At 45.9% G+C, this 10198-nt stretch overlaps 1 long non-coding RNA gene across 1 annotated transcript; it reads left to right on the top strand.

Moving 5' to 3' along the window:
- The first annotated feature begins 754 nt into the window (after positions 1–754).
- On the top strand, positions 755–2894 carry LOC144165628 (uncharacterized). Its single transcript, XR_013321470.1, has 2 exons — positions 755–1131; positions 2382–2894. It is a non-coding gene; the product is annotated as an uncharacterized LOC144165628 (long non-coding RNA).
- Positions 2895–10198: the final 7304 nt, after the last annotated feature.

Raw genomic sequence — 10198 nt, 5'->3', positions numbered from 1 at the left:
AGCAACCGAAAAACCACGAAGACACAACCGCATCGCCGGCAAGTGCCAAAAAAAAATTCATACTGAAGCTCTACCAGGCGTTAGTTGGGATAAAATACGCTAATAATTACCTACACTAGTTATATTTTAGCCCAGCAGTACTTTAGACAAGTACACAAACCTGAAAGGTGACATTTCGCCTGATTGGAAATGTCCCAGAAGAAAAGAAATGTATTGTAAAGGGCGAAACTTGCTTCAGGAAAAACAATGAAATTGAGAACGTCAGGCGTCTACAAGCCACTTCTCGCGCTGAGAGCTGCGATTTTAGCTCTCGTCATTGCCCTGAACTTTCCCCAATTTAAATCGCACCTTAGGTGCGCCTGCTCTCTGATAGCGACTGCGACCGGTCGAGAGGACATCGGTCTTCTTCCGAGACGTGTCTCTACACTCTTAGTCGCGTCCCGGATAGCGTCCTATTTATATGCGGTGGGCAGCCTCAATACCCTGATATAAGAGGCCCTGACAGACTTCTTTTCCGTGACAAAACCTCAGGTGGTTACAGCACGCTTATATGCTGCGCCAACGACCCGTGTCACGGCTATATACTAGCGGACAGCCTGACGCCAGAAAATAAATAAAAAGAGAGGGGCAATCGTGAAGCTCCGAGCGATATGTGTGGCTTGCGGCGCATGCGCGTATTCCCCCTCATACAATGGCCCGCAACGTTCCTTTGCGGCGGCCGACGACACGCGCCCGACGACGCGGCGAAAGCCGAAAAACATTAAAAAAAACCTGGCGCGCACATGCGCAGTAGGAGTGGAAAAAAGTTCGCGCGTGGCAGTTGTGGTCCGGTGATTTGTCTTTAGCGCGTAATTTCAGCGCGGAGCAAGTTGGGGTCCCGCGCTTTGACACATGCTCTGTATAGTTCATACTCAGTTCCGAGCGCTCACACTTTCTTGACCACGTTCGCTTCCGCTGACATCAAATGTGTGCACCGAAATCAGTGTAACAGGGAAAGCAACTGCAGTTGCTTCCCCTGTTACACCGACTCTGTTACACCGGCCACCGGGAACGCAAGCCAAGCAGCGGCGCCATGTCAAGCCGGCTGGTGTGTGTATTACGGGCATAGCCCGGTTGAACACGAGTGGATAGGTAAGTCCCTGGATTTCTTTTTTTACGAGGGGTGGGGGAGCGCAGACTGTAAGAATTTGTGTTTGCAGACAATGTAGCAAGGACCACGAAATTATGCCTTTTGCGTCGTCGTAAGAAGCCCGCGCCAAAACCGTTCTCCGATACCCAGGATCGTACGGTAAATTTGACGTGCTTATAGAGAGGATTCGGGTTCCCAGTGCGGCGGCCGTTTTGGGATCCAGGAGAAAAACGAAAACGCTTGCACATGTGGGGTACTTCCGTTGCCGTAATGAGTATACCGTGGTGCCATAAAGAATTTGCATTTTTACTCGCGTCCCATTGTCAACGTCAAGCCACATAAAACACAGTTTGATTTTCGCGTCGTCGTTTCGGCTAGTGAATTTTCTGGCAAGTTGAGTAGTCTGGATCCTGTGGCGATTTGGAAAGTTTCTTACGGTGCGTTTAAGTGGTAAAGTTTTCAAATGAAGCAACATTCATGAGTAACACCAGCCCCCATCTTGTTGTGTTCGGCACGGCTGTCGTCTGTCTGGAGTGTCAACTCGCGGTTTGCAGAAACATGATGCATTGGCAGCGCAAACGCGGCGCGGTGCCGGCGTGGAGGTTGCTCATAGCGGTGGCTTCTAATGTTGTTACTCAGCCTCCTGTAAAGGCGTTATACAGGAGGCTATGGTTACAGATGCGTTGGCTGTTGGTCGGTGCGCGCAGTTTACCTATGCTTTAGCAAAAGATATTGCTAGCAGTTTTATTCGACCTTTCATAAAATGTTTTGCGCCATACTATTGGTGGAAATTGTTTCATAAAAAGAAACTAGGGCACATTACCCTCCGCGTGTAACAGCGAACAGTGTTTTTTTACGACGTCCAATTGACGTGCCGGCGTCAAATAAAATTATGCCAAAGTTTTCTCGCACGCCTTTGCACTGAAAAAGCGCTCGGCCTTCCTATGTATATGAAGAAAACGTCCTTTTGGAGAGCTTTTGAATATAAAGCAGTAAGAAAGAAATAATTGCCTAAACTACAGCGATGCACTTGCCTGATTTATGATATTTTCACATATCTGCTAAGGTGTTGGTGATACTTCTGCTGCGCCCCTACAGGCTATACTGTTTTACCGCCGATAAATAACGCCACAATTTTGTACCTGGTCACTTTTTCCACTGCCGTTTCTTTTCTTCACGCAGTGCCAACACAACAGAATGCTACCCGTAACTCGAAGTTTTTGAAATGTTTACAACGCTGTTTCCATTACAGTGCGACGAAATCCCAGAAGCAGCAGCTCCCGGGCCAAAGATTGCTGGGGGGGGATTCTACAAAGGCCTTCTACATCATCGGAAGTGGTGTATTTCTACCCCCTCCTCTTCCCTTTCTCTCCCTGCGATACATATGTGGTGCAGGCTGGGAACCTCTTTCCCTCTCACAGTCACCTCAGCCCGGAGAAAGTACTTTTTCTTTGTTTGGTAATATATTACATTAGGACATGAGGTATACCCGTCAGCTTTAGGCCAAACATTGGGCTTTATACAGTCAGCAGCCTGCAAAAAAGATGAGTTTCCTCCCTGTTCAGCAAGCTGCTGAAAATTCCATAAATGAAAGAATAATTTTATCTTGACAGGTCCTTATTTGCTCTTCCACAAAAGAATATTTTCATTTGTGTGTTCCATAAGGGCAATCTGCTAATATTTGTATTTGTTATTTCAGTATAAGTATTTCGTGTTCGTATTTGTATTTTTGATATCAAATAAAAAGAAAACATCGTTCCTTCGACATGGTGTCATTCATGTCATTTTAATCTCACACTTGTGCATGCTCATGAATTCTAGAATGACAAAATACTTAAAATTTACATACCCAACTCAGCTCTCTGTTCATGTCCCAAGCTCGTATGAGTAGACTATCACTTCAAGATCCGGATAGGTTTAAGGTATACAGATATTTGCTTTACAGCTTTGCTTGTAACATGGCATTATAAATATAGGGAGTTTTTTTTTAATTCATGGTATGTGCATTGAGGCCTGATAGATCAGGTGGCAAAACACTGAGACTATAAAGGTAAAACCTCATTGCATGACAATTGAGGTCATGAACGTGTTCCAGAAGTGCACAAATCACGAATGTGTTAGTGCGATTGCAGCCATTGTAACCCATTTATTGGTGGCATTGTTTTATACGGTCTAAACTTCAGATGCACAAGTGTGCGTTCATTACCAAGTGCAATGGTTTTGGTGAACGGCCTTGAAAATGTTGAAAATGCTTAACCGCGACCATGCGCTTCCGCGTACAATAATATAACTCGTTAATAACGGAAGCGCGAGTTAAATGAGGCCACTTAAAAAAATTGCAGAAATTAAGAGAATTGTCTACTAATGCTCAGCATTCTTATGGCGCTTCTCTTGAGTGTCAGTCTTTTATAGCCAAATTTCTTGATATTTCTAAGTCCTGTCCTTCCAATTATCTCCATTTACACTATTATAACGATCACAGGTGTTACTTGCGCCAAATCTGCATTTTTTTGTAAATGAAAGGCGTTACACGGCTCACCATTTTCCGTATTTTTTATATTTTTCTTGGTTTTTCGTTTTTCAAAATTATGTTCGGCCAATTCTCTCGATCTACGCTATGATAACGATTACAAGTGGAATTTCCGCAAAATCTGCATTATTGTGGAAATGCAAGGTGTTATACTGTTCGCCAGTTTCCGTCATTTTTTTATATATTTTTTGTTTTTTGGTTTCTCAAAATTTAATTCGACCAATGATCTTTACGATATCATAACGATTAAAGATGGAACTTCCGCGAAAACTGCATTTTTTTGGAAATGCAGGGGGTTACAAGTTTCACGGCCGAGCGCCTATCCGGTCTGCGCGAGAAAACGCTAAGATATTCTTTGTGTGCTCGCGATCACCAATTCTTCAGGCGACGCAGCAATTCTGCTGGCGTCGCGACACAATGTTATATAGAATGAGTAATTTATTATTGGTTCATTACATTACCACAGACGCAATTTACTACCGCCCCCTCTTACAAAAATAAAGGTGAAGGCATGTAACCGCACCACCAGAAGAGCTACGACGAGCAGAAAAAATTTAGTACACCATTTAATGCTTGGTATACTTGCCACTCGTGACCAAACAGCTCTTATGTTCAGCACGACAGTGTGCCTTACGTGCTAGTTATTTGCATTCATTGTCATAGGAGGCACTTTCCGCCAATGGCCAAGAATACTTTTGGTTACAAGGCAGAAAAACTGTTATCAATTCCGTTTGCATCGATGGAATAAATCACCGCATGGCGCATCATACTGTTGAAACGGGCACACAGCATTACAAAAGGTTTCCACTCGTAACAATGTACTTAAAGCCCTCCAAACCGTAGTATTATGCCTCTTTAGTAGAGTGATTCGAAAACGGTGGTCTAAAGAAAGTAACTCGCAGCGGAATGTGTTATTTAAGACTCCTGCTTGACGCGCAACAGCGTGCAGAATACTTATAAGCCCATGTTTGCCCTCCCCAGCAACCCGTGGGTCGTGGAGCAGTGGTTATGATACCTGCCTCTTCATGTGTTGTAGTAGACCCAGGTTCGAATCTCCGTAGGGTTGTGTGTATGTGCCTATGTGCACTTTGTGTGTCTCGTATGATGTAACATGTGTTAGAGCATTCGTCACGGGATGCTGATGTTGACCTGGCAATGCGAGCAAAACAAAAAACCGGATAAACTCAATTCTGGCAGATTGGCTGGTTTTTTCTTCTTTTTTTGGTGGAAAGCAACAAGGCCGCTTATTTGAGGGGCCGTATGATTTGGGGGCCGCGTCGTAAGCGGGAATAGATTAGCATAACGGGCCGCGTAAAAAAATTACGGCCAGTGGCCTGCCGAACACACGGCCCGGTGTTTAGGTGGCCCGCTGGTTAGGTGGCCCGCTGGTTAGGCGTCCCTCAATACGGCCGCTTAAACGCCGGCCGCGTGTTCGGTGGGCCGCATGTTTGGCGGGCCGCTTGCGCGCGAGGCCGCCTGAACCGCCGCTTTATAAGCGGCTTTAAAATGACGCGGCGGCCCGCCTGCATGCGGGTCGTATAACCAGGAATTGACTAAGAGTGTAGCGTGCGGAGAAAACTGCCCTACTTTCCACCGCTCAAGCAAGGCGTGCGCTTTCGTTCTCGGCCCCTGCGTGGTCCACTGAGGCGCGGTGCAAAGCGAGCGTGCGGCGCTGCCACTCGGCAGGTGCGCAAGAGAGCCCTTGCCGCATTATTTTGCGACACTGTTGGCAAGCGAACATCGCAGGGTGCTTTCGCTCTCCTTTCAGGCTGTCAAGGCCAATCTATGTACGGGCGGCCCGGTCTCAGACGACGGCTCAACACCAGGCGACACCGGAATCGCTACTAGCTCAGCTGATGTTGGCCCATCGTCGGGAGCATCGGCTGGGAGTGACAAGGGCACGACGTGCTAATTAAACACCTGGTAGCTTCCAGCAGTCACTTCCTCGTCGCCCCTCGCGCTTTCGGCGACAGCGTCAGCACGCGAAGACCGAAGCGCGTTCCCGTTCTCTTTTCTCACTGCCAGGACTACACTACATCCAGGCTGCCCTGTCTCAAAAGACGCCTCAGCAGCCCGCGACACCTGAATCTCTACGAGCTCGGCTGGCCGTTGCTCAAAGTCGGTTACCTGAGCTGGTGCCAGGACGGATTCGGCTTGCTCAGTGGCGAGATCGTGATTACTCCGAACTGAACCCTGCAAACCGTTCGCTGCCCGGCGGCAGGCTTTGCCATCACGTCGCTCGTTTCCGCACTACCGTCCGAAGGAAAAACCTCCGTTTCGGCGGGCTTATGCGGCCTCTCGGTAAGCTTATTGTTTACGCATTCGTGCGAAACGTCGCTATCTCGCGAAATGTTCACGTTTCATGTTGGTAGCCGTTCCCAAGGCCTCCCGCGAAAGGTGCCATGAAGACAAAATGCAAGTTTGTGTTATTCGAAAGATTGCGTGTTTTATAGTGCCCCCAGCACTTGTCCGAATGCAAACGAAGCTTTATTCACTGATAAATTAATCAATTTAGGTAAAGATTTTGATTTACCCGCTCAATCACGCGTTTTCGTGGTCCCCAATGACATCACAGGAACCGATCGCTCTGCAGCCTAGGGTCCCTTCATTCACGCATCCGCCGTACAGGGTGGAGACACGTATGCGCTGGCGCCGCCATTTTGGTCCACTCGCTCGCTGCCGAAACAAGTCATTGTATCAAAACCGCGCTAAAATTATCGCCGCAGCGGGGTTAACTGGCGAAGTTTGAATCATCTTATCTGTTTCGCGTTGCTGGGTCTCGTGGGAAACGAGAACAACGCGTTGTGCACGTTGACCCAACTGCAGCGGCACGGGACCGTTCAAAGGGTGTCTCCACCCTGTACGTTTGCGCTGGCACTGAGGTACTCGCGCGTTTGTTTACGTTACTGAACCTAGATGGCCTCACCATACCGTGGAATGTCGTTTTCTGCCTTCTTTTCGTTCTGGGAGAAAATTGTTTCGTGAAACATAGTGCTCGCTCGACAAATGTGAAAGGCGGACGTAGTGGCCTCGCCGCACAGCCGAGGAGTGTTGAAAGAAAGCCCGAAGGCGGGCCCAATCGTAACAGTATATATTATGCTGTATGGCCCTTCAGGGACACCAACATAAGTACAGCAGATATATTGATCGAACCAGGCTACCGCACTCCCGTAGGATGTTACACCAGTGCCCAGTAGCGCTTGAAAAGGGGCAAGCGCCAATCAAAGTGTGAGACAAAGCATATCCGCAACAAAATATGAGCAGCAAGAAAAGCCAAAAAACAGCTCGTGGTAGCTAAGGAGTACCCTAGATGTGAACCCTGTAAATCTTAACTTCCACGGTAAGATGATCAGATTTGCACAGGGATGGAAAAACTTTATTCTTATTTTTCTCGCAACGATTTTTTGCGCTTTCTTTTTGCGCGAACAGTTGTACCTTCGAAATACCTTATTATTTTTCAATAAAACTCCGCAAGTTCGCGGCTTCATTACTACGCTGTGCAATGAAGTGGGATTGTTAAAAACGGATGATAAATTTTTATTTACTCATGATTTATATCAAATAATGCAGACAAAAATGAAACATTTTCCTGTTTTCTTACGTATTTTTATTGTAACATGAGACCAAAACATCGGATGGAAAAGATCCTAGTTTGATTCACAGTACGCTTAGTTGGCTACCTCTGCACAAAAAATTTTGCAATTCCTGCAATAGATTGCAAATTTATAAGTTTTCCCGTAGCTGCCATGTTTTGGCAATAACTAGCATCAATAATATTATTGTCACATTTTTAGCTTTTAAATATCATAATACGGGGTAGTTTATAAGGTCCATGTGAAAAAAAAATTGCCGGTCAAAGTTATAAAAATGTTTGGAAAAGGTGAACATGCCTTAACTGGATTAAATCACATCTCCAAGAGATCGCAATATGTCGAGATTAATGGAGAGAAATCAACTCAGTTCGAGGTCGAGTCCGGGTACCCGGTTTGAAGTGTCCTCGGCCCTGTTTTATTTTTGTTTTGCATCAATGATCTTGCAGATAATATTGGGAAAAAGCTCACGGTTCTCCTGTTCGCGGATGATTGCTTAAGTTGTTCAAAAATATCCAGTCACAGTGGTGAAGTAACCTTGAATTCTGCATTGCAGACAATCTATTAATGGTGCACGAAATGGGACATGAAAATTAATTATGTCAAAAGAGCATTCGAAAGGATAGCAAAGAAATCTAAAACCGCACTCTCCTTAAATTTGGAGCTCGTAGGAAAGGATTTAAAGCGTTTAACTTACTTCAAGTATCTGGGAGGGGCAATTTCTGAAGATTTAAATAGGAAAACACATATAAATAAATTATGTTGTGCAGCTTAACAGAAATTGTAGTTCCTGGAATCTCAAGCTAGCAACCACGAAAGCCAAATTGACTGCCGACACAAACACTGTCCGTTCACTATTAGAATACCCCTGCGTCATATGGGACCCTTCTAAGAAATACCAAAGGGAAAAAAATTGGTAAAATTCATACGGGGGCCGCGAGATTTATTCTATCCAACTACAAGTCATCTGATTCGGTCACTGCCATGTTAAATAAACTGAACCTGCCGCCTCTCGCAAAGCAGCGCCGAGTAGCGAAATTAAAAGTTTCTTTTTTTAGTACACCGTAACTACTTTGACTTTAATAGAGAGCAATAGTCACCGTAACCAATTATTGTCTATGATGACTCGTTTAAATACATTTAAACACTTATTCCTTCACAATACAATTGAAGACTGGAACAAGCTGCCGCTAGAAATTATAAATCAGGCACTTTAGGAAACTGCAAATCCTTTATAAACTACACCGAAGCCGGTAGTGCTGCCTCTTCTCGATGATTAGCCTATAGTCAGGGCCGGGCCTAGACCGAAGCTATCTGTCATAACCAGTTTGGCTTAATTACGCTTGTGAAAGGGTTGCTTATTGTTTTTGTACCCCTACACTTCGTACGCTAGCATTTTGTACCTCCGCACAGAGTGGTCGTGTACTATACCTGTGCCGTATACTGTACCGCATACTGTACCGCACACGTTCTGCGTATCTCTCGTGTCTGAGGCGGCAGTTACTACCTCCATGTTCTCTGTTCCAACCTGTACCGGCCCCTGGGTTAACAGTATAACTAAATAAATAAATGAATTCGGGAAGCCTGAGTGCACTAGGCGGAAATGCACTTATATGGGCCCGTTTCACAGACTTCAAACTAACAGGTCTCGAAGTTCGATGATCTACTAGAAAGCAAATCTCGAAACCGTTACTACTAATTCACGTAAGTCAAGCCATTTCGTAAAACTCCTGTAGGTCGTGCGTCAGGCAGGCGGTCTCACAGAAGCCGGTTCCCAGGCCCACCGATAGAAGGCGCAATGGTCTCGCAGGGCACATTTCGTTCCCTCCCGCTGGAGGTGGAAGAGGGGAGGGAGCCTCCCCGCTCGGACATTTACCTCCTGGTGCCTTCCCGCTAGCCGTAGAATTTGTGCGGCAATGGCGCTGCCGTTCTCGAGCGAGCGCCCGCTGACGTTCGAGCTGGCACGAGAGAACCGCAGCTCCGCTGTTTCAGCAAATTTCACACTGGGCGGAACTGGGTTTAATTTTTTGATAACAGAATATTATTATGTGCACTCCATAGAATTCTTGCCATTTTTCTCAGCTGTTGCAGATACGAGCGGTACTCAGATGTTACAGCTATCAGTGTAGTTCCACACTAGGCCCTTGTCGTCACCCCCAACAACATTTCTGTTTCCATTCTTATACTTGACAATCGATGCACTTAGATCGACAGAACTGACAATCAATACATTATGTATGGATAGTGAGATAAAAAGGGAAGTACATAATTCTCTACGAAAACGTTTATTTAATAAAAAAATCTCGCGCCAATCCACACCGTGAATGTGGTTGGAAAGCGAAGCTGTAAACGGCACCCATAACGATTACTCATGCGACGTCACTTAAAATCACTCACATCGCTCTACAAATAGTAAAACCAGAGAGAAGTGAAATCCACTTAACCACACCATTTATTACTTCAAAGAGATATTCTTGGTAAAGTTAAATCAATGCATGATGCATGAACGGTGTTTGGTTGAGTTGTATTGGTGTAGCAAGAGTGGAAACTTTTTTTTATAAAATAAAAGTAAGCTCCAACCCGGTGTTAGACGATCTGACTTCTCCGTCTCTGCACCGCGGACGGGGGCGACGAGACTTGCGGCTGAGAAGGAGGAGGAAGAAATACTTCTGTTAAGATTTCTGAACGGCCCAGAGTGCAGCCTTGGGAAGTGATTCCTTCTTCTGTGGGGCCCATATGCAGTCCGTGCGGCCTGTGTTCTGTCCACCCGCTGAAGCTGGGTAGGTAGAGAGGGCCTGAACAGCAGCATCTCCCATTGCTCTTGTTGGGTAGTTGACGGAAAGAGAAGAGGGTGCTCAGGGCTAAAGTCGCACACCCCGATTACGGGGCGGAGTATTCCTACTTCTGAGAAAAATTTACATTCAGCGTCGTAGCTATTCGGATGCATTA

Source organism: Haemaphysalis longicornis, unplaced genomic scaffold, assembly GCF_048455015.1.
Source record: "Haemaphysalis longicornis isolate Haplotype H1 unplaced genomic scaffold, Haemaphysalis longicornis Haplotype H1 scaffold_1, whole genome shotgun sequence".
NCBI lineage: Eukaryota > Metazoa > Arthropoda > Arachnida > Ixodida > Ixodidae > Haemaphysalis > Haemaphysalis longicornis.
The sequence above is the reverse complement of the archived record's forward strand: the minus strand, read 5'-3'. Positions and strand labels throughout refer to the sequence as shown.